General features: G+C 41.7%; 1 protein-coding gene across 8 annotated transcripts in view; it reads left to right on the top strand.

Moving 5' to 3' along the window:
• NEBL (nebulette) overlaps positions 1-19,950 on the top strand; it is a 341,974-nt gene that overhangs the window by 170,378 nt on the left and 151,646 nt on the right. For 6 of the 8 annotated variants that reach the window (XM_075587534.1, XM_075587533.1, XM_075587536.1 and 3 more), the window contains exon 4: positions 7,272-7,328. The exons of the other annotated variants lie outside the window; for them this stretch is intronic. The gene's annotated coding sequence lies outside the window, so the exon portion shown is untranslated. The remainder of the gene's footprint in view (positions 1-7,271; positions 7,329-19,950) is intronic. 8 annotated transcript variants of the gene reach the window in all.

The following is a 19,950-nucleotide window of genomic DNA, read 5'->3' as shown; positions in this document are numbered from 1 at the left end:
GCGTAGCAACTGTTTTCTTGAAGGGTAGGAATTATAATAACAGAAAAACTCTCTGGTTTAATCATCACACTCGTTTATGTACAGTTTCCAAAGCTCAGGCTGAAACTAAAGAATACATGTTACATTATTAGGATTTATTCTAAAACAATCTTCTCCATTGTTATAGCAATTCATTGCTTTCATATTCTGCAATGCAGTATCAATTAGAACAATACATAAACAGTATACATGTATTCCTAGTTAACCTGCAATCTGGTATGTATACATTTTGGCCTATTGTATATTATTATTTTCATTGTCTGAAGCTGTATTTTTTTTTTTTATCATTGTACTAAATTATGGAGCTTAAAATGGCAATTGTAAAGCAGATATTTGTGAACTTTTTAGTTAACCCTTTGAGTGCCCTAAGACATCATTTGGTCTGGCACTCGGGGGCTCTATGATGTAATGATTACGTCATGTCTGCAGAGTGCTTTTTTTCCAATTTAGATTGCGTCCGGTGTTCCCATGGAGTGCAGGACATGAGCTGAAGTGAAGGGAAACGGCAGTGGAAGACTCCTCCTCTTATGTTTCTGGGTTAAAGGCCGCCGAGGTCAGGTGACCACTTTCAAAAGCGGTCATGTGACCACGCTGTGCCGGATGGGTCGTGGCACTCTGGTGCCGCGGCCCCAATCCAACATCACTCAATGGGTTAAACAGGCAGTCCCTTCTCCCGAGGAAAATAATGGCAATGACATATTTATTATGTCCATATACTGTAAATTCAGCAGAAAAGAAAGATCGAGTGCCGCTCCGAGTGAAACATTTTCTGGAAACTCACCAGCTGATTTAGAAGTTAAAATCCATTTATTCAGTTACATAAAAACGGACAAAGATAGGACATAACTCCTCCTCCCACGCGTTTCACGCCCACTGCGGCGCTTTTTCAAGGAGTGTTCAGTTAGGAGATGAAGGTGCAATATATACCTCCCCACAGAGACAGAACAGTTGATGTCAATTAACTAGCTAGGCCCGTCGGCACTTCTCCCACCGTTGCTTCTTCTGCCAGCGCAGCTTCTTCCGCTGCCACCGCCGCCGCTTCTTCCGCCACCATCGCTTCTTCCTCCGACACCACTGCTTCTTCCACTGCCGCCGCTTCTTCCGCCTCCACCACTGCTTCTTCCGCCGCCGCTACTTCCGCTGCTGCTGCTTCTTCCGACACCACCACCGCTTCTTCTGTCACTGCCGCTTCTTCCGTTGCTGTGATCAGGAGGGCGTTGGGGGGGTACGGGGGGGGGGGTGGTTGATGATGATGAGGGGGACTGCTGAAAGGGACTGGGGGAGATGATGAAGGGTGCTGGGGTAGATGATATGGGGTGCTGGGGGAGATGATGAGGGGTGCTGGGGGAGATGATGAAGGGTGCTTGGGGAGATGATGATGAGGGGGGGAAATAAGATCATGATGAGGGTGGGAAATGAGATGATGAGGGGGGTTAAATGAGATGATGATGATGATGATGATGATGATGATGAGGGGGGGTTAAATGAGATGATGAGGTGGGGTAAATGAGATGATGATGATGAGGGTAGTGGTGGTGGCTTGAGAGGAGGATGAGGAGGGGGTGAGAGGAGGACGGGGGTTGAGAGTATGAGGGAGGGGGGTGAGAGGATGAGGGGGGTGAGGGAGCTTGAGTGGGTTGCGGTCTGAGAATTTATAAACTTTTTCAAACAGTGTGTGTTGTTTTAAATTTTCACATGCGCAACATAATATCTCAATTTTTACATGGTGTGGCTATTTTCACTTCTAATTTGCCACACCTGTGGCTACATTGAAAAATAGGTTGCCCACCCCTGCTTTAGGCCTTCCAGAAATTTAAGTTTTTTTTCCCAAACTTTTAATGTTTACAAATGTTTGAAAGGTTTCTAGGCGATGTAATTACTCATGGTAATAAGACTGTGTATGCAATCTTCAAATCTGCAGTTACCTAGTTTTTTGCCTTTTGTTCTTTATTTATGTAGTAGTGGGGTTCCCTGGCTCTCTCTCTGTACCTCCGCTGTAGGGGGTGAGCACGGGCGCTGTCTGGGTCGCACGGTAGATCTGCGGCACATTTGGAAGGTGGGGGCTGTGCCGGGAGTGTTCCACGGCGGCCCGATAGTACAGGGCGCCGCCATGTTGTGTTTCGCGCATGCGCAGTACCAATGCGCAACGGGAGGCCCTGAGGAAGTCGCGCATGCGCAGTGAAAAGCGCGCGAACGGCTGGCCAATCACCAGGAGGCTCATCAGTAAACTACAACCCCCAGGAGCCTCAGCGAAGCCGCCTGACGCCAGGGAACGAATAGGATTGCAGGGATTGCTGGCAGGCAGGAAATGGAAGCGTGGGGGAGAGACCACGCTAGCCAGAGGGCACCGGAGAAGCAAGGGGAGAGGTAGTGTGTGTGCAGGGGGTCAGTGACCCACCTGCGAAGGCCAGATCTCCCCTCAGGCCCCAGTGTATACCCTGAGTCACCATAAGCTTGTGGTGCTGCAGGGACGCCCTATATATAGAGAGACACCTATCCCATTACTGTAGCAACAGATAGGGACACAGTGTCGCGGAGCTGCGGTGGTGACAGTGGTTTGGGCTCAAGCTGCTGAACATCATCAACTCGAGAGAGAGATTACGCTGGATCGGCGGATCCTTTGTGAAGTCAGTTGCCAGTTGCAGGAGTAGCCGGAAGGTATTTAACAAGTGCACCAACACCGGTACCAACAGGCACTGATCCCGCCTTGGGGGAGGACTCTTTGGGGACACTGGGTTGAGTGACCAAAGGACAGAGCCTATATATCTATCAGTGGACACGGTGTGGGGTGCACGCGGTGATGGGAACGTGACATTTCTCTTTAGGAGAGTCGCCGAGCCACAGGTGTATTATTGCATGTCATTCAGTTCTATGCTGGGTTCTATGTATGCTATATGTTATGAATATGAGATAAGGTTCTGCTATCACATAATAGTAAACGAGTCAAAGGTTGAAGTGTGTTATCATTATTCTTGCTTAGGGGAATCTCACTTTTTGGGGATCCTGGGTAAGTGGAGGCGCTGCCAAGACAGAAATATTACCCCAGGCTCCCAGTTAGCGGAGGCCCAGATCTCGCTGAGCCAGCAGGTACATACAGCACTAGTAGTCGCTCTAGAGCAGCAGGAAAGAGGGCTACATTTGTAAGGACTTTATGATGTAATCATTAAACATAAGTATCTGATAATGAACGTCATTGTGTTATGATAATGATCAGTGATTTCAGAGGACATTGCCGTCATGTCAATGTGTGGTCCCATGACAAGGAGAAGTGACATCCTTCTCTGTAAGTTATAGGCTAGCAAAAAGAACAATGAACAGCAAAAATATTGTGTGGTGGTCTACTGAACAGATTTGTATCGCTAGCATTAGGTCTATCTTTACTTTGTATACAATGGCACCATATACATAGGCAAGATAAGACTAGCCAACCTAAAATCGGTGCTACAAATAGAAAATATTAACAGTGCGCACATATAAATACATTGTGGCAAACCGGTCATGGTAAAAACATGGGCTACTAAGGGGTTAATATTTGTGCACATGGATGTTATGCTTTCTGTTTTATTTGTACTGTAGGGTGTTTACCTAAATACCTTGCATTGCATTAAATTGGTAGCCTCCGGCATCAAAGTGGTTTCATCATTTTCTGAGAGAGTTTTGTAACGGATCCCTTTACATATTCCTATAGTAGAAAACGGTGATCGCTCCTACCCCTTGACAATTACATCTGTAGTGCTGTTTAACACTAATTTCTATGAGTAATTGCTTATTTGTATCTGTACCGCTATATAACTCGAAGCTAATGCATTTTTTGTGTATGCAAATAAGATGAATATTGCTAACCATTTATGAATAAATCATTCTTAGTAAATACGGTGGTAATTCTAAAAAATATTGCCACAATCTCATTTCTTAATTGTGCCACATTCTAACTCAACAACAGTATATTGACCTTTAGTGCAACTCAACTCAACTCAACTCCAGTCTTTGATTGAGCCTCTGATTGAGCCACCTGTGCTTAAGCTGGATATCGTGAAAACCTGACCTGTTGGGGTGGTCTTTGAGGACTGGAGTTGGGCAGCCCTGCTTTAGTGAATCTATCTCAGGATCTTTCCCCTATTCCAGTGGGGTTTTTTTTACTTGATATTTTAGTTTTGTTAGGTTTCAATGTACAGACAAGTAAAATAGACATAAAAAACTTACAGCAAGAGATCCTAAATTATGATTATTATTTTTTGAATCTGGGCCATAATGTATAAGGCTAGCCAATGGAGCACTCACAACCTAAAGATAGAAAACATACTCGGAGAACGATAAAGGTACGACTCACAATAGCATTTGTGAAATACTTGTTTGTTCCTATACTTTTTGTCATTTTATGGTTGGAACTCTCAAACAAGCAGTTATACTGTACGTTTCTTGGACATGATATTCGCTCTTCCCCAATGCATTTAAATTAAATGCCGGGTGAGGCCTCTGCAACTCAACTTACATTGATTCTGAAGACTGCTGTGACGCAACGCCATGGCAATGCGGCGTCAAATGACGCCACGAGATAATGTGGTGTCACACGACCGTCGCCATGGCAATGCGGAGTCAAATGATGTCCTGGGCTCACGTGACCCGCAGCGTCATTTGGCGCCGGCACAAGAGGTGAGGGGGGACAAGCATGAGGGGGGGAAGAAGGCAGGGGGGGTGCGCAGCTCTTATAGTTTGTTCACCCCTGGTATAGTATAACAATGGACAGATTTTCAAATGAAGGTAATAAACATTATCATTCATTCTTTAAAATATTAAAGTATTTAGTGCATATATAGTAATTCCAAAGTAAAAAAAAATATTGCAAAGTAACTAGCTAAATAATAATAATAATTAAAAAAAAAAAAGAAGAAAAGAAACAGTGTTTAGTCATTGAGTAATCCAGTGAATATTACACAATTACACATACTCAATATTTTCCAATCGTGAATTCAGAAAGTGAAGAATCATAAAACAGAGCCCAAGAGGACTAAATGAAATGACATTACAAATGAAGCCCTTTATTGTGTGTGTAAGTTTCTCCATTACAGGTAGCATCATGTCCCAAATTAATTTGGTTTGCAGATCTGTAGAGACTGCATTGGTTTAACCCTTCCCCCACCCCCCCCCCCCCCAGTAAGCTGCAATAGTGCATCTAGCAGTGGTCCAAAAATGTGAAAGAAACTTAAGCTTTTTAGCGGAACCTATGTTATTTTCGGGTCTATTATTTAACATTTGTTGAAATGAGGGAGCGTTTTTCTTTTTCCAATTCTTAGCTGTCACCCATTTCATGGTAAAAAAATATGCGATATATGGCTCCCAGAGGATTTAGTGGAATGGGTTTATTAAATTGCATCGTCCAAGAGTTTTAATGAGAAGCCTCCCCAGTACATTCCAGATCAGTTTATAAATCATGTTCTACCTTTGGCAGGTCCACCAAATGTAAGAAAGAGTTCTCACTTCCCATCATATTCCCAAAACTAAGGCGTTAAGGAACATTTTGTAATTTAGTTGGTGTAAATTGTCTCCTATATAAGATTTTAAGACCATTCTCTCTCACGTTAGTGCATATTGCTACAGCCTTGTACAGTTTATCTATTTTGCAGAGAACACCAAATAAAAAAAATGATGTGTCTTATGCTAAATAACTAACGGGCATATGTATCAAGGTAAACGTAGCGAAATTCTGGGGCAAAAAGTCTGCACCATACTGTATTTATTAAAGGAAAACAACATTTTAATCAATATGATTTTCTCTTTAATATATATAATATTAAATAATAAATAATATATAATTATTTATAATATTAAATAATATATCTGGAGCACTTTGTTTCGCCTCAGAATTGCACCACTTTTGTCTACATAGATCCCTATAATATTACATACTGTACATACAGACTTGGAGAATTAACTTGCCCTTAGCAGCATCTACTGTATCTCTGTACTGAGGTCGCTCTCCCACTGTGTACCTGCTGACTTTGAATAACCTTGTATTTCAATTTTCCTAAATTGGCTATAGGCGCTGTTTTGATTAAAGCTGCTGCAAGTAATCAAAAACCCAGCATGGTCCTTACGATGGGAAGAGCGTTCTTTCCACCCGGGGACTAACAAATCTGCTTAGGATAACTAACAGCTAACTAACTCGTGTAGTCATTATTACTTTATAAAATAATTTCACACTGATGTGATATATTTTATTTTTATTGAAAGAATAGTTTATTTTTAATTGATATAGACATAGATAATAAACTATACAAATATAAATAAGAATATAATTAAATATAAAGCCGGATACTATAATATATAGACATAAAAAGTAAAACAACAAATTAAAATAGGTTACGTGATATATGTTCAGTGAACCGGGTAAATGTACAACTTGCCCACTGTATAATTTGGTTATAAATACACCGATACATGGAGCATCATTTGTTTATTCAATAGTTGTTTTTAAAAGTAACCATTTTGTACCTTTACTGTGAGGGTAATGATTTAAAATACATATTCCGTTTTTTTACTAATCTCCTTCAGCCTCACTGTAAATCAGAAAATGCGTCTCTTCTACAATGATAAATAATATAAAGACTTCTAATTTTAAATATGTTATGAAAAAGGGTGTTTACTCTATCCATTATCTCTAATGTATGGTCACAATGCAGGGTATAGACCAAAGCTTCCTCCCAATTTTCAAAATAACCAAACAATGGAGCTTTATAGTTTTTTTGCAACTTTTATCTGTAGTGAGTGTTTCAGAAATAATTCTGCTATTTTGGGGGCATGACCAAGTACAGTATAATAAATCTGCTGTAAAATATCGACATTTTGGGTATGATACTTATTCCCCTTGTATCATCTATTTTGTCAGTGTGGGGGAAATGAATGGACTGTTGAGGAATTAGAGAGCCCCTGATATCTGGGAAATATTTTTTGCCATCTATTAAGAGTTTTATCGTACAGTATACCATGGCAACTTTTTTTGATATTAAAGGTTTATAGAAATAGCTTATTTTCATCTTGGGAGGTTTTATATCTCCTGAATAGGGGGAGAATTTCCTTTCGGCAAGGTATTTATATAATGTCTAACTTGAAAAATCATAATCATATGTTTATTCAGTACATTAAACTGCTCTATTAGATGGACAAAGAAATCTATGAATTGAGTGTTTATATCAATAACACTGCTAACCTGTATCAAACGCTTTTTTCTCCAGATCAGCAATAATTTGTTTTCTGTATCAAAAGAGAAAAAAGAGGATTATTACTTAAAGGTAAGTATCTTGTATTTTGGATAGAGTTGACATATTTCCAGATATATTTCCATGGACTATAAGTATAATTGAATACCTTTATGGAGCAGGTTCTTTGAACAGCGTAGATAAAAGATTGCGCTCCAAGGATGGCTTTCTTAACCTTCCACCTTCGGAACTGTGAAAACAACTATGCCTTAAAAACCCAGTCCATCGCAAACCTGGACATTGAAGTCATATTGAAGAGTTTGATGTTAGGCAAAATAAGAGCGCCCTAGATATTTATATAGTTTATCTTTGCTGATGCTTTTTGACTTTCCAAATAAAATGTAAGATTTTATCATTTGGATCTCATAGATAATTTTTGGGAATTTTTCACTTTTATATCTGCACTCCTGCCTAAAAGAGTCCACCAGTTTGTACTGTACATCTTCATTAAGATGAGTTTGAAATTCAGCATATTTCATTTTGAGAGCTTGAGAGAAGAGAGATTTATGCCTGAATATGTAATACTATTGTTTGCTAACTTATTCTATCAAGTTAGGACTACATTTAAAAGAGCTTGGGTGCAAATACGATTTATCTAAATTATTTATGTAAACAGATAAATACCCAAAGGATTTAATGATGTTACATATCTCCAGGATTGATACCTCTGGATCAGAGGCAAAATGTGGCAGCCTAATTTCACTTCCCCCAATACTCAGGCCCCTCCATGTTTCTGAATATATTAATTTGACTGCTAAAGGTCCTAGAACTGTATCAAAAGAGGAAACAATGGGCATTTGCCACAATCTTTGTTTTAGGAGAATCATAAAGTCTGTATGGTCAGGGGAAATAACGGAAGGTAAAAAAGTGTTTCAACCTTTCTGCCAATATTCAGGATTTTATATTCAACCTTCCAAAAGGATATATGCCTAGAATGGGCAGGGCTTGTGAAATCATTTCCTGGTTTGGGAAGAATGGGAAGAAAAGTGAACATCTATTATCTGGGAATCTCTTTAGATACTAACATATTATTATTATTATTATTAGATGTATTATTTTTTCATGATTTAATAACCCTAGACCCCGAATTTTAAATAATAATAATAATAACTTTATTTATATAGCTCTTTTCTCCCAATGGGACTCAAAGTGCTTCACCCATTTAAAGCTAACAATTAAACAAAAGGAAAACATTTAAAGCTATAAAAGCTATAGAAAAACAGCTATAAAAAAAACCAAAATACAAGATACATAAAATATACAATTAACGTCAATATCAAGAATTAAGGGTCTACCTCCTTGATCTATATAACTTGAGTTCTTTGTCAAAACAAGCAAAACATTTTTTACTCAATATTGCTGTTGTGCTCGATGTGGAATGAAAAAAAAAAGAACTTGCAATATTGAACCTATTTTGATCTTAGTTTCTTGTGTTGTTTGTCTACCAAGTGCGTATCCTGAATGAAAACTACATCAGAATGTAGGTTATTAAGATAGTGTAAGATTGTTTTTTAATTAATACCACCCACATTCCAAGGTGTTCATGTCAAAGAACTCCTTCTAGTTAGGAGAACTGATATTTCCAAAAGCACTTAAGAGAGCATATAAAGAACAATTGTTTAAAGGATACCTGGGAGAGACAAAATATTGGAAATATTTTGTATGGATGGGAATGGGATTAAATAGACCTTGGTTCAGGTTTAAATGAGAGAAATAATAAACATCAAGTAAATAAAATGTAATAACTGAATAAGAAATGTAGAAAATTAAGATAACATTTAGTCATCTGAGACGTCGGTATATTTCCAGCAGTAGAAGTTTAGCCAGAAAGCAGGTAAGCTCCACGTTCTAGTGACATCTTAGTACATGACATACTGTATACAATATACAGGCATACCCCGGTTTAAGGACACTCACTTTAAGTACACTCGCGAGTAAGGACATATCGCCCAATAGGCAAACGGCAGATCGCGCATGCGCCTGTCAGCACGTCCTAAACAGCAATACCGGCTCCCTACCTGTACCGAAGGTGTACGCAAGTGGGGAGACTATAGAGCCTGTTACAAATGCGTTATTTACATCAGTTATGCTCGTATATGATGATTGCAGTACAGTACATGCATCGATAAGGGGAAAAAGGTAGTGCTTCACTTTAAGTACATTTTCACTTTACATACATGCTCCGGTCCCATTGCGTACGTTAATGCGGGGTATGCCTGTATGTACAGTACGTATATACGTATACAATCAAATAATTTTTTCCTTATATAGTGTTCACAGTTTCTGCAGTGCTGTACATAGAATTTTGTAGGCCCAATGAATGAGGCCTGCACCTTAAAGCTTACAATCTAATTTTGGTGCCTGCAGGGAGATAAAGTGACTTATCAAAAGATCACAAGGAGAGCTGGTACAGGGATTTGAAGTGGGTTCATCCACTTTAAAGGCAGTGACTTTACCACTGAGCTATAACCATCTAAAAAAAACCCTGCATGATATTTCTAAATTGTCTCATATTTCTAACATCATCATTAAATAATTTCAACCTTGAACACATCACTGTCGCTAAGACAGTAGTACATTCAGTATATGGTATTCCTCTATCCAATGTCATTAGTACTATTACTGTAGTGCCGACGAGTATTCTAAAACCAATCTAGGGCAATCACCAACAAGACCCAGTTACATGCTGGGTACATGCTGAAAACATGCTGGGTACATGCTGCAACATTTCTGCAGACAGACTAATGGCCCATCGGATTAACAGCGGGGGTCCCTGGCAGTCCCATTCAAACGGAACGAAACTGCCAGGGACCTCTGCTGTGTTAATCCGATGGGCCATTAGTCTCTGCAGAAATGTCACTGAAATGTATGCAGCATGTACCTGGATCTTGTTGGTGATAGCCCCAGATTTTCCAAGGCAAGTGTTAGAATACTCGTCGGCGCACCTGTAAATCCTATTAACAACATAAAATGTTGTGATTAGAACACTGGGTATCACTATATTGATATATTAACCCTTTGAGTGCCAGAGTGCCACAGCCCTCCCCCCACACTCGCGATCATGTAACCGCTTCTCTGAGTTACCCGCTTCCATTATTCATCAGTGTAGCGCAGGACACGATCTCCACTAGCAAAACTAGCATTTTTTTAAACGTATGTCATGGGGCCCCCTGGGTGCCAGGCCCCATGATGTACTAGCTACGTCTTGAAGCACTCAAAAGAGTTCAATTAGCACATAGGGAGGAGATTATAAACCATTTTAGTCAGTCTTTAGTTCCTTTAACTCATTATGTAAACGTAAACTTCAATGTGGGTGAGGTTCTCTGAGAATCTTGGGTTAGGTAGCCAACATCCATCAGCTTCTTGGCGAGCCTGAACTTGAGCTGTATGAGATCCTTCCTTTCACCTTTGTAGAAACTATTCTGCTGTTTTCTTCAAAGCCGTCTGCAGTAAACAGTCTTAACTTGATCTGGTAATTTAGATTTATGCCCCTGCTTGAAAAGTTTTGAGCAAATTTCAGCATACAGTATTCCTTGTAGGCCTTTATCATTTCCCCAAGAAATCTTGAAATAACAAAATGTTCTTTCCGTTCTTTTTTTAGTATGCGCCCCAGAGTAAAACTTTGTCCCTGTAGTTTACATATTTTAAAATGACCACCCTCAGCCTTGCATCAGTCATCTCACGTGGAGGGCACAAGCGATGGACTCTTTCAGTTTCCAGAGGTAGCACTTTGTCTATGACCAAGAGTTCTTGGAGTTCCTGAGATATAACAGTAAAAAATTGCTTGCATTTTCAATGCTCTTAAATTGTAATCTCTGGAGCAGTTCTCCAAGCCACCTATTGCCTTGACAAGGGGTTGTTTTTTCTGCAGTTCAGCCATCTGTTTCTGCATTAAGACCATGTCCTCTGTTGCTTCTCTCAGCCTTTGGTCGATTTGCAAGACTTTAGTGTTAAGCTGAACATTTAGAATTTTTTATATCAGAAATAATTGTTTTAATTGTTTGGTCTGGATATTAAAGATTGGCTTTACGCTCTCTTTCACATCTTTCATCAGACCATCCTAAAATGGGACCCCTCTCCTTCTGCTTCATGGGAGGGGCCCACCGGCATTGTGGATTCATGGTGTTTTTTCTCAGGTCTTTCCCTCGCTGGTGTTTCGAAGGCATTGTGGAGCTGGATGAACTTAAAAATGTTTTCATCAACAACATCTTTAGTCTCTGGGTAAAAATAAAGCAGATTTTGCTTAGTTAGTGTGGCAAACATGGATTACAAAAGGTTGGAATCCGATGGGCACCACAGAGCTTGTGCGCCACACTGATTCCCAGCGCTCCATTCTGGAAGTCTCGATGTGAGACTGGCTGTAGTGGTCTTGGAAAAGGAAGAAAGGATATTTTACATGCTGAGTGCTGTATGATAGAGAGGAGAAAACTACTTCAGAGGTTAGAGGTCATTCATTTGACAATGACATGATGATGTAAGTGTAATTAGTTGAGATATCACAGCAGTTTACATAGCATCTCCACAAATATGTGCATACAGTAAACTACTGAAAGAATTCATGGGAAAAAAACTCCAATAAAGACAACATTTCTTAATGACCTTTGCAAGGATGCCATAGACCTGGAAAGAATAAGAGTTTTGTGAAATGTAATCTTGCAGACTAAGAATGACTACCATCATAATGTGCTTATACTGCTTACCTTAATGTGCGTTGTGCTACAGTATGTGAAAAGCTTAGAAGTTTATATAATTTTCAATCGCAATACTTTTATTTTATGCGTCTGCAGAGCTGCAGGTTACCAACGTTGGAAACCTTTCACACCATGTTTTGCTATGTATCGGAGATTAATTTACAAAAGCAAAACTAGAAAGATCTCGAAGAAGGGGAATGTAAGAGATGTGTGCAGAGATATGCAAATGGAGACTGTTTTAGGGCGAAATTATATCTTGGCTTTATTGAGCCTGTTCCTTTATCCAGGCAAAACATACAAAAACAACAGAATAACAAACCCCTATCCCTTTGTAAGGGCTAACTTATTTCCCCAGACCCTATCTGCAGGACTGGAGGGATATTCCCATTACCAGCCTATCACCCCAAAAGTCTCTGGCAGGTTCCTCGGTCCTCTGTGTCCAGGAAATATAGGTCTCTGGGTGTCTGGATGTTTTGATCTCAGCACAGCCTTTGTGCTGAACACAGTGTCTGTGCTTGGATGTCTTGATCTCAGCACAGCCTTTGTGCTCAAGACAGTGTCTGTGGGCAGGCTTCTCTGCTTTCCTTCAGTTAGCCCAAATGTGAGCTAAGGAATCTCTCTCCTGTTTCTAACAGGAGGCTTTTCTTACAGACTTAATAGGCCACGTGGAGTCTGGTTAATCGCCTGCTGCACTTAACCAGATCCTTGCTGGATTTTAGAGATAGTTTTTTCAACAGGGATAAGTCCCTGTTACATACCTCCCCTGTTTGTGGGGACCTCGGGCTTACCACAGCTGAAGCCCATCCTTCCACTCTCACTTGAGATATCTCTGTGGCCTGAATGAGAGTGGATGGAGGAAGACAACCCTTAGTCCCGCTGGGATTAGAGACCTTTCTCCAGGTACAGTCTTTCTACTGACCACGTGGTTATGAAAATTTCCCCTGCGTCAGGCGATCCTCTCTTTGTAGGCAGACTGTATGGCGACTGTCGCAGAGCGTTTCTGCAAATAGCTTTCTCTCGCCATCTTTTCCATGGACTCCAATTTAGCACTAAATGTCCATTCCTTGTAACGCTTGCTCAGGTCTTGCAAAGCCTCTGCCAGCTTACTTTTGAATTCTGTCTGATGTTCGGAATTAGGGTTGCCAGGTGTCCGGTTTTCACCCGGACAGGCCGGTATTTCCGATGCCAGTCCGGTTTAAATTTGGAGGTAATACCAGACACGTATGTTTGTACCGGACACGACATTGTAACTGGCGGCGGAAGCGCGAGGGCCGCGGAAGGCAGGCAGCAGCGGAAGGCGGGCAGCGGCGGGGCAGAAGGCGGGCAGACTCAGTGGCGTGCGCGAGGGCGGCTGGAAACTGGAAGGCAGCCTGTGCTGAGGCTGGAAAGGACAGTGGCCGGGCGCAGTCAGGACTGGAGGACTCGTGATTCATGTCCTGACTGGAGGGGAGGACTACCAATTGGAGGACAGCGGGGGCGGAGCCCACACCCCGGCGACCCAGAGAATGCTCTGCGTCCTGCAGGAAATATGGTAAGGACACAATATGGGGATATGGGGAGCCAGGGTGAGATGATGGGGGGCCATGGTGAGATGATGGGGATGGGGGGGAGAGGAAATAAGATGGTGATGGGAGCCAGCCTGATGAGTTCATGATGATGGGGGGCCAGGGTGAGATGAGATGATGATGGGGTATATTTTAAATGTATTGGGGAGGTGGGGTATATTTATATGTATTGTGGAGGTGGGGGTATATTTTAAATGTATTGGGGAGATGGGGGTATTTTTTAAATGCATTGGGGAGGTGGGGGTATTTTTTAAATGCATTGGGGAGGTGGGGGTATTTTTTAAATGCATTGGGGAGGTGTGGGTATTTTTTAAATGCATTGGGGAGGTGGGGGTATTTTTTAAATGCATTGGGGAGGTGGGGGTATTTTTTAAATGCATTGGGGAGGTGGGGTATATTTTAAATGCATTGTGGAGGTGGGGGTATATTTTAAATGCATTGTGGAGGTGGGGGTATATTTTAAATGCATTGTGGAGGTGGGGGTATATTTTAAATGCATTGTGGAGGTGGGGGTATATTTTAAATGCATTGTGGAGGTGGGGGTATATTTTAAATGCATTGTGGAGGTGGGGGTATATTTTAAATGCATTGTGGAGGTGGGGGTATATTTTACATGCATTGTGGAGGTGGGGGTATATTTTAAATGCATTGTGGAGGTGGGGGTATATTTTAAATACATTGTGGAGGTGGGGGTATATTTTAAATGTATTGTGGAGGTGGGGGTATATTTTATATGCATTGTGGAGGTGGGGGTATATTTTAAATGTGTTGGGGAGGTGGGGGTATTTTTTAAATGTGTTGGGTAGGTGGGGGTATTTTTTAAATGTATTGGGGAGGTGGGGGTATTTTTGAAATGCATTGGGGAGGTGGGGGTATTTTTGAAATGCATTGGGGAGGTGGGGGTATTTTGTAAATGCATTGGGGAGGTGGGGGTATATTTTAAATGCATTGTGGAGGTGGGGGTATATTTTAAATGTATTGTGGAGGTGGGGGTATATTTTAAATGTATTGTGGAGATGGGGGTATATTTTAAATGTATTGTGGAGGTGGGGGTATATTTTAAATGTATTGTGGATGGTGGGGTATTTTTTAAATGGATTGTGGAGGTGGGGTATATTTTAAATGTATTGTGGATGGTGGGGTATGTTTTAAATGTATTCGGGGGGCATAGGGGTATTTTTTAAATGTATTCGGGAGACATGGGGATATTTTAAAAATTTATTCGGGGGGCATGGGGGTATATTAAAAATGTATCCGGGGGCGTGGGGTATTTTTTATATGTATTCGGGGGCGTGGGTGTATTTTTTATATGTGTTCGGGGGGCGTGGGTGTCCAGTATTTTTGGACAAGCCACCTGGCAACCCTATTCGGATTCTATTTCTACTATCCTAGACTCGTGCCATTTAATGGTATCACTTAAAGAGCATTAAAGAATAGCTATTTGAGTTTTCAGCTCTTGAAGCTGTCATTCTGCACTTCTTTTTTAACTCAATGCAGTTGCCAGTTCAGCTTCTTTGGAATTGAGTTGCGATTCCACATCTAGACTTTGCTGCAAGTTCCACTCATCAGCGAGAGATCCCTGTTTCCTGAGTGCATCCTGTAATTCTCCTCTCAGGGTCTTCATCTCTTCACTGTGCTTTCTCTGAGCTTGCTTCCACATATCCTTCATATTTTGTAGCTCTGTAGATTTCATCACTAGGGTCGTCACTGCTTGCGATTTCCACGCCTCTTTCTCCTGGTCATACTGACTTGAGGATGAAGCAACCTCTCTGCTTCTCCATCGTTTGCTCTAGTTTCTGGACCTTCTCGTGCTCCCTCTCATACAGAGTCATCTGGCCTCTAAGCTTGGCCTCCAGTGATGCTCTGGTGATGCTCAGGGTAGCAGTCAATTCCTCATGCTGTTCTGCAAGGACATACTTGGTTCTTAGACGTTCCTGCAGCACTTGTACTTCTTTAGCAGTCTGCAGATTTTCTTCTTGCAGAGTTTGCTGCTTCTCCTCGGCATTCTGGAGGTGCATACATAGACCTTGCAATTGGTTCTGCAGTAAGTGTTCTGCCTGTGTTCGCTAAAACGTTTCATCTTCCAATAGTTTATTTTTTGTAGATCATGCAGCTTTTCCTTCTTTTCATTGACGTGGTCAGTCAAATCAGAATTTTTCTTCTTTCAGTCTTGTATTTTCTCTTTTTACAGTTTCCATAAATTTGAGGGCCTCTTCATAGTCCTCCTTCCACTTACGCACTTTGGCGTTGAGACACCCGATCTCTTGGCATGAGACTTTTATCTCTAGGTTGAGCGTTTGAAGCTCCTTCCGAGAGACTTTAAGATCCATACTAAGACTGTAGACAGCTTTTTGAGAGATGTCCAGCTCCTCAGTGAGACTATGAATTTCCATTTTAGAGACTTCCAGTTCTGTGTGGCAACTGCTGATCTCTTGGTGTGAGGCATTCAGCTCTATGCGGAGAGTATCAACCTCATTCTGAGATATGTCCACCTCTGTTCGGATACTGTTGACCTCCTGGTGTGAGGCTTTCAGTTCTATGTGGGGAATATGAACCTCATTCTGAGAGAATTCCACCTCTCTATGGAAATCGCGAAACCTCTTGCTGAAAGACTAATCTCTTTCAGTGCCTCCTCATACTTCTGTTTCAGATTAGCAATCATTCGGTCAGACTTGCTCTGCTTTTTATCCATGGCGGTAATAGTAGTGTTCGCAGTATCTAGATCTGTCCTTAGATCCTCCAATTCGGTCTTGGCCGCAGAGTAAATTGTGAGCAGAGTCTTCTGTAGCTCAACATTATTTTCTCTCTCCATTTTCAATTCTTCACAGAGCAGATCACAGTTATGTCTGTCATAACTTTATCCAGGCAAAACATACAAAAACAACAAAATAACAAACCCCTATCCCTTTGTAAGGGCTAACTTATTTCCCCAGACCCTATCTGCAGGACTGGAGGGATATTCCCATTACCAGCTTATCACCCCAAAGTCTCAGGAAATACCTTAAGCAGGTGGCCCTCCATGTCAGTCTCTGGCAGGTTCCTGGTTTTCTGTGTCCAGAAAATATAGGTCTCTGGGTGTCTGGATGTCTGGATCTAAGCACAGCCTTTGTGCTCAATACTGTGTCTGTGTGCAGGCTTCTCTGCTCTCCTTCTGTCAGCCTAAATGTGAGCTAAGAAATCTCTCTCCTGTTTCCAACAGGAGGCTTTTCTTACAGACTTAATAGGCAAGGTGGAGTCTGGTTAATCACCTGCTGCACTTAACCAGATCCCTGCTGGATTTTAGAGAGAGTTTCTTCAACAGGGATAAGTCCCTGTTACAGGGAACTCTATAATATTCATAATAAGGACATTTGTGTGTGAGTAGGGAACTCAAAACGGGATTGTACTTCCATTATTGTATTTGGAAAGGTGGTCTGAGTTGTGAATGGCATTTCTATTCTTGTGTCTCATCTCAAACTTCTAAAATGAGATTGTGCTGGTGGATAACATCAAGAGTAATGTCAAATACTTGAAGGGAAAAGCTTGAAGGAAATCTGATAATGTTTTGGGGTCTAGCAGTATGCTTCAATTTCAAGTTTGATAAACCTGTTAAAGGGAATGTACAAATCGAATATACTGTCTGGGCAGAGAAAATGAAATGGAACATTAAGGGAGTTAGGAGAAATACAGTAGAACCAGCTGCAGATACATCATAGCAAACAAGCCCCATTCCTGACTTATCTTTCTTATTAGTATATACAAGCAGTATATAGTAATGGGTCCTTAAGCAGAACACCATGCAATAAAGTGTGATAGTGCAGATTCAGCACTCCCGCACGGAATGTTCCATTGACTTGAATTGCCTTAAAGGATGAGTTCCTCCTGCTCATCTCCCCTCCCCCCCCCCCACCGTCTTTTCAACTCCCAGGATTCCCTGGTTCCTGATATCCTTAACAGGGAAGGCGCATCCCCTCCAGGGAAAAACTTTAATTTAAATCTCCCGCATTCCACATGCTAATAGGAAGCTGCAGGGTCATTCGTCACTGCTTCTTATTGGCCCACATGATGCTTGCATTTAAAGAACCAGGAAGTAACGAGTGGCACCCTCCCTGTTAAGTGTCTCGGGAAGCGTCTCAGTTTCCCACATATATAAAAAATGAGGTGATAAAAGGAACTGCTCCTTTACCACATTGACTTGCCTTTAAACAGAAATTTGTTCTACTCATTCTAGCTTCTTGTCCATTTGGTTCGGGTTGGCTGCTCCATTGGAGAAGTCTGCCCGATCTACCACTTGAAAACGGCAAGTGTCCATGCCGTACCTGCCGCACAGCGCCAAACCCATACCAAGTACTCTGAAGGTTAATTGACTGACATTGCACAATAGGCAGAACAAATGGCAAATAAAACATATCATATAAAAATACTTGAAAATATAAATGGAATACAAAATCTCTTTAGCACAAATAGAACTGAAATGGGGCAGAAAACCATATCATGTTAACAGCATATAAGACTTGGGTTGTAGGTGTTAGATTAAAATGCCTGAAGAATGCCAGACAGTGGGAAGAAAGAAACATTGGCATTCTTAAACCATTCTCTACACTGAAAATAAACATTTTCCAATGTGATAGCACTTTCCTTTACATATACAGTATTAAAAATATGAAGGAAAAAGCAGGTTAAGGAAGGATTTTAGGTTAATCATGAGACAAACAGCAGTCAGATTCTAAACATTGCTTCCAGAAGAGTGCTGAGTCAGGGACAGCAAATGTATTGAGGGAATCTAGATACAATGGGATAGGTCCTTTAAAGAAATGCTTACTGAAAAAAAAGGTGTGGGCTTAAAATGCTTGCAAGAAACAATGATAATTAACAGTTGGTGAGTCACTCTGAACAATACAACAATCTCTTAACATCACATAATGGGCATCTGCTTTGAGTATTATGCTCAAAGGAATGTTATGTTGTATGACATGATTTAAAGCCGCAAACCCGCCTAGATGGCATAGGTTGCAGGTTCCTATTAGACTACAATGGTGGCCATGTTGTTTTCTCCATGAAAGAGCACCGGCACCTTTATCAGTAATTATCTTGGAAACCAGGGCATTATGTAAGTGTAGCCTCGGTAAGAAATGGGGGCTATATATCTTTCTCCTACTGGTGAAAGTCCTGTTAAGGGCAGGCCGCCAGTAGTTATCATGGGTTTTTCCCCCGCTTCAAGCCCTGCCGGGATTGATGACGGCAGGCCTCTGACTATGTGTGCAGGCCTGAGACAGAGGGGAGGGCCTGCTGACATCATGAGGGGTGGGGCTGTCTAAAGTTAGTTCTGCCTGTTCCTGTAAGTGACAAGCAGTTATGTCCTGGGAGCTAAGGAGTGAAGTTCTGGTCTGAGTTGGAGTAAGACCAAGTTAGTTCTGTTCTGTCCTGGTAGCAGAGAGTGCTGAGAGGTCATGATTAGAGTGACACCTGTGCTTGGAGAGGAGGCAGAAGACCAGCCCGTTTAGAGCTGATAAAACTATAGCTGGTGGACCAATGCCCCTCACCCTGCTCAGGGGGTGAGGGGGGGAAATCTTACCTCACCCAGAGGGTGTACCCTTGGGATGGGTGTCAGGGGTATTAAAGCCCCATACAACCCATCCTGCAGGGGTACAGCCGGGAGAAGGAGCGGAGGACAAAACCCTGTACATGAACTGCTGCTGTGTGCTGCTACTAATCTGCTGTACAGAATAAAGAGACATTGCTGTTTTTAACAAAGAACTGACTGAGACTGGAATCTCTCTTCCCTGAGTGGGAATTCTCTGTAAGGGTTCCACCCCATATCCCTGGGGCTTATAGAGATGGAGGCGCTGCACCGTTGCTAGAGAAGATGGAGACATATACCCCAGAAGCCTGTCCCTGTTATCCCCAATACCAACGCGGGAGACTCAGGCCCTCCTGTTCCTCACAGATATGCACCACTAACATGCATGTAGCCAGCCCTCACTACACCCTAGAGGTCCAATCTGCGACCGGGGGGGGAGGGGAACATGGGTTACATAAAAAATATATATAAATGTAATATGTCGGTGGGATTTCCGCCTGAACCACTTTGCTACCAACGCAATGCATTGCAGAGCCCACTGACACAGCCTATGCTAAGATCCCAGCCTTTCCCAAAACATTCAATAAGGACATACTGTAACACAGGATATGTATGCACTCTAAAGAATGCCATATTTACCAAGCAGTTGTTCTATGTCATTGGAAGACATCATATTGCACATTCACCTTTCTAGCACCAGAAGACCTCATACGGCCTCTTCTGTTAGATACTTTCTGGCACCGGAAGGATAGTGCTGCTTAGTAAATATGGCACGTAATCTTTGTCTGCTTTATCTATATTGAATATGGGAAGAATCACCACAGAATGCAAAAATAGGG

Source organism: Ascaphus truei, chromosome 2, assembly GCF_040206685.1.
Source record: "Ascaphus truei isolate aAscTru1 chromosome 2, aAscTru1.hap1, whole genome shotgun sequence".
NCBI classification, from domain to species: Eukaryota; Metazoa; Chordata; class Amphibia; order Anura; family Ascaphidae; genus Ascaphus; species Ascaphus truei.
This window is presented reverse-complemented; position numbering and strand designations above follow the sequence as displayed.